General features: G+C 39.1%; 1 protein-coding gene across 1 annotated transcript in view; it reads right to left on the reverse strand.

The window, feature by feature from the left end:
• Positions 1-5688, reverse strand: part of LOC114627506 — a 23207-nt gene that overhangs the window by 14427 nt on the left and 3092 nt on the right. The gene's annotated exons all lie outside the window — the stretch shown is intronic.

The following is a 5688-nucleotide window of genomic DNA, read 5'->3' on the forward strand; positions in this document are numbered from 1 at the left end:
AACTGAATCCTGAGTCATCCAGGAGCCACTGCACTCAGAGCAGCTGGAGCCACTGCACTCAGAGCAGCTGAAACTGAATCCTGAGTCATCGAGGACCCACTGCACTCAGAGCAGAAGGATTTCCAGATCCAAGAGGTGGCCTGAGTCCCAGGAGTTATTCCACCCAGGAGATTAGGAGCATAAGACCACAGAGACCTCTGGACTCTGAGGAGCTCTGCAATAAGCAAGATAACTGGAAATACAGACTCCAGTTTTACACAGTGAGGGCAGGTACCACTAGAGTTAACCAGATGGCGAAAGGCAAGCGCAAGAACATAAGCAACGGAAACCAAAGTTTCTTGGCATCATCAGTGCCCAATTCTCCCAATATAGCAAGCCCTGAACACCCCATCACACCTGAAAAGCAGGATTCAGAATTAAAATCACTTCTCATGATGATGATAGAGGATTATAAGAAGGAATTAAGTAACTCCCTTAAAGAAATACAGGAGAGTACAAGTAAACAGATAGAAGCCCTTAAAGAGGAATCACAGAAATCCCTTAAAGAAATGGAAGAAAACACAAAGAAGGAATTAAACAAAAACATTCAGGATCTGAAACTAGAAATAGAAACAATAAAGAAAGTTCAAAGGGAGACAACCATGGAGATAGAAAACCTAAGAAAGAGATCAGGAGTCACAGACGCAAGCATCACCAACCGAATACAAGAGATAGAAGAGAGAATCTCAAATGCAGAAGATACGGTGGAAAATATTGACACAGTTGTCAAAGAAAATGCAAAATGCAAAAAACTCCTAACTCAAAACATCCAGGAAATCCAGGACACAATGAGAAGACCAAACCTAAGGATAATAGGTATAGATGAGAATGAAGATTCCCAACTTAAAGGGCCAGTAAATATCTTCAACAAAATTATTGAGGAAAACTTCCCTAACCTAAAGAACAAGATGCCCATAAACATACAAGAAGCCTACAGAACACCAAATAGACTAGACCAGAAAAGAAATACCTCCCATCACATAATAATCAAAACATCAGATGCACAAAACAAAGAAAAAAATACTAAAAGCAGTAAGGGAAAAAGGTCAAGTAACATATAAAGGCAGACCTATAAGAATTACACCAGACTTCTCACCAGAGACTATAAAAGCCAGAAGAGCCTGGACTGACATCATACAGACACTAAGAGAACACAATTGCCAGCCCAGATTACTATACCCAGCAAAACTCTCAATCACTATAGATGGTGAAACCAAGATATTCCATGACAAAACCAAATTTGCACAATATCTTCCCACAAACCCAGCACTTCAAAGGATAATTGATGGAAAATGCCAACACAAGGAGGGAAACTACAACCTAGGAAAAGCAAGTATGTAATCTTCCAACAACCCCCAAAAAAGATACAAACATAACTTTACCTCTAATAACAAAAATAACAGGAAGCAACAATCATTTTTCCTTAATATCTCTTAACATCAATGGTCTCAATTCCCCAATAAAAAGACGCAGACTATCAGACTGGATACACAAACAAGACCCAGAATTTTGCTGCATACAAGAAACGCACCTCAGTGACAAAGACAGACACTACCTCAGAATAAAAGGGTGGAAAACAATTTTTCAAGCCAATGGTCCCAAGAAACAAGCTGGAGTAGCCATTCTAATATCAAATAAAATCGACTTTCATCCAAAATTAATCAAAAAAGATAAGGAAGGACACTTCATACTCATCAAAGGAAAAATCTACCAAGGTGAACTCTCAATTCTGAACATCTATGCTCCAAATGCAAGGGCACCTACATACATAAAAGAAACTTTACTAAAGCTCAAAACACACATTACACCTCACACAATAATAGTGGGGGATTTCAACACCCCACTGTCAGCAATGGACAGATCATGGAAACAGAAACTAAACAGAGACACTTTGAAATTAACAGAAGTTATGAACCAAATGGACTTAACAGACATCTATAGAACATTTCATCCTAAAACAAAAGAATATACCTTTTTCTCAGCACCTCATGGTACCTTCTCCAAAATAGACCATATAATTGGTCACAAAACAAGCCTCTACAGATACAAAAAGATTGAAATAATCCCTTGCATCTTATCAGATCACCACGGACTAAGACTGGTCTTTAATAATGACAAAAACAATGGAAAACCCACGTACACATGGAAACTGAACAACTCTCTACTCAATGATGACTTGGTCAAGGAAGAAATAAAGAAAGAAATAAAAGACTTTTTAGAATTCAATGAAAATGAGGACACATCATACCAAAACTTGTGGGACTCCATGAAGGCAGTGCTAAGAGGAAAACTCATAGCTCTAAGTGCCTACAAAAAGAAACTGGAAAGAGCACACACTAACAAGTTGACTGCACAACTAAAAGCTCTAGAACAAAAAGAAGCAAATACACCCAGGAGGAGTAGAAGGCAGGAAATAATCAAACTCAGGGCTGAAATCAACCAAATAGAAACTGAAAGAACAATACAAAATATCAATAAAACCAGGAGTTGGTTCTTTGAGAAAATCAACAAGATAGATAAACCGTTAGCCAGATTAACCAGAGGGCACAGAGACAGTATCCAAATTAATAAAATCAGAACTGAAAAGGGAGACATAACAACAGAAACTGAAGAAATTCAAAAAATCATCAGATCCTACTACAAAGGCCTATACTCAACAAAACTGGAAAACCTGGATGAAATGGACAATTTCCTAGACAGATACCAGGTACCGAAGTTAAACCAGGAGCAGATAAACCATCTAAATAGTCCCATAACCCCTCAGGAAATAGCAGCAGTCATCAAAAGCCTCCCCACTAAAAAAAGCCCAGGACCAGATGGTTTTAGTGCTGAATTCTATCAGACCTTCAAGGAAGACCTAATACCAATTCTCTTCAAACTATTCCACAAAATAGAGACAGAAGGAACACTACCCAATTCGTTCTATGAAGCTACAATTACACTCATACCCAAACCCCACAAGGACCCGACAAAGAAAGAGAACTTCAGACCAATCTCCCTTATGAACATCGATGCAAAAATACTCAATAAAATTCTAGCAAACTGAATCCAAGACCACATCAAAACAATCATCCATCATGATCAAGTAGGTTTTATCCCAGGAATGCAGGGATGGTTCAAGATTCGGAAATCCATCAATGTAATCCACTATATAAACAAACTTAAAGAAAAAAACCACATGATCATCTCACTAGATGCTGAGAAAGCATTTGATAAAATTCAACATCCCTTCATGATAAAAGTCTTGGAAAGATCAGGAATTCAAGGCCCCTACCTAAACATAGTAAAAGCAATTTACAGCAAACCAGTAGCCAACATCAAGCTAAATGGAGAGAAACTTGAAGCAATCCCACTAAGATCAGGGACTAGACAAGGTTGCCCACTCTCCCCCTACCTATTCAATATAGTACTGGAAGTCTTAGCCAGAGCAATTAGACAGCAAAAAGAAGTCAAAGGGATACAAATAGGAAAGGAAGAAGTCAAAATATCGCTATTTGCAGATGATATGATAGTATACTTAAGTGACCCCCAAACTTCCACCAGAGAACTCCTAAACCTGATAAACAACTTCAGCAAAGTGGCTGGTTATAAAATCAACTCAAACAAATCAGTAGCCTTCCTCTACATGAAAGATAAACAGACTGAAAAAGAAATTAGGGAAATGACACCCTTCACAATAGTTGCAAATAATATAAAATACCTTGGTGTGAATCTAACCAAGCAAGTGAAAGACCTGTATGACAAGAACTTCAAGTCTCTGAAGAAAGAAATTGAAGAAGATCTCAGAAGATGGAAAGATCTCCCATGCTCATGGATTGGCAGGATTAATATAATAAAAATGGCCATCTTGCCAAAAACAATCTACAGATTCAATGTAATCCCCATTAAAATCCCAACTCAATTCTTCACAGAGTTAGAAAAGGAAATTCTCAAATTCATATGGAATAACAAAAAACCCAGGATAGCGTAAACTATTCTCAACAATAAAAGAACTTCTGGAGGAATTACCATCCCTGACCTCAAGCTGTACTACAGAGCAATAGTGATAAAAACTACCTGGTATTGGTACAGAGACAGGCAGGAAGATCAATGGAATAGAATTGAAGACCCAGAAATGAACCCACACTCCTATGGTCACTTGATCTTTGACAAAGGAGCTAAAACTGTCCAGTGGAAAAAGGACAGCATTTTCAACAAATGGTGCTGGTTCAACTGGAAGACAACATGTAGAAGAATGAAAATTGATCCATTCTTATCCCCTTGTACAAAGCTCAAGTCTATGTGGATAAAGGACCTCCACATAAAACCAGATACACTGAAACTAATAGAAGAGAAGGTGGGGAAAAGCCTCGAATACTTGGGCACAGGGGAAAAGTTCCTGAACAGAACTCCAATGGCATATGCTCTAAGATCGAGAATTGACAAATGGGACTTCATAAAATTGCAAAGTTTCTGTAAGGCAAAGGACACTGTCAATAGGACAAAACGACAACCAACAAATTGGGAAAAGATCTTTACCAATCCTTCATCTGATAGAGGGCTAATATCCAATATATACAAAGAACTCAAGAAATTAGACTCCAGACAACCAAATTACCCTATTAAAAAATGGGGTATAGAGCTTAACAAAGAATTTTCAACGGAAGAAACTCGAATGGCCGAGAAGCATCTAAAGAAATGTTCAGCATCCTTAGTCGTCAGGGAAATGCAAATCAAAACAACCCTGAGATTCCATCTCACACCAGTCAGAATGGCTAAGATTAAAAACTCAGGTGATAGTAGATGCTGGCGAGGGTGTGGAGAAAGAGGAACACTCCTCCATTGTTGGTGGGACTGCAAGATGGTGCAACCACTTTGGAAATCAGTCTGGCGGTTCCTCAGAAAATTGGACATAGCATTACCCGAGGATCCAGCTATACCACTCCTAGGTATATACCCAGAAGATGCTCGAACATATAATAAGGACATATGCTCAACTATGTTCATAGCAGCCTTATTTATAATAGCCAGGAGCTGGAAAGAACCCAGATGTCCTTCAACTGAGGAATGGATTCAAAAAATGTGGTATATTTACACAATGGAGTATTACTCAGCTATTAAAAACAATGAATTCGAGAGGTTCCTAGGTAAATGGATGGAACTAGAAATTATCATCCTGAGTGAGGTAAGCCAATCACAAAAGAAGACACATGGTATTCACTCACTGATTATTGGATATTAGCCCAGAACCTTGAAATGCCCAAGATGCAACTCACAGGCCACATGAAGCCCATAAAGAAGGAAGACCAAGTGAGAGTGATTCGGTCCTTCTTAGAAGGAGCAACAAAATACTCAAGGGAGCAAATATGGAGACAAAGTGAGGGTCAGAAACTGAAGGAGGGGCCGTCTCAAGACCACCCCACCTGAGTATCTATCCCATGTGCAATCACCAAAGGTAGATGCTGATGTGGAAGACAGGAAGTGCATGCTGATAAGAGCCTGATATGGATATCTCCTCAGAGGCCTTCAAGAGTCAGACATATTCAGAGGCAGATGCTCACAACTAGCCATTGAACTGATCATGGGGTTCTCAATAGAGGAGTTAGAGTGAAGACTGAAGGAGCTGAAAGGGTTTGTGGCACCATGAGGAGAGCAACAATACCAACCAAC

This window comes from Grammomys surdaster, unplaced genomic scaffold (genome assembly GCF_004785775.1).
Source record: "Grammomys surdaster isolate TR1022 unplaced genomic scaffold, NIH_TR_1.0 254, whole genome shotgun sequence".
NCBI lineage: Eukaryota > Metazoa > Chordata > Mammalia > Rodentia > Muridae > Grammomys > Grammomys surdaster.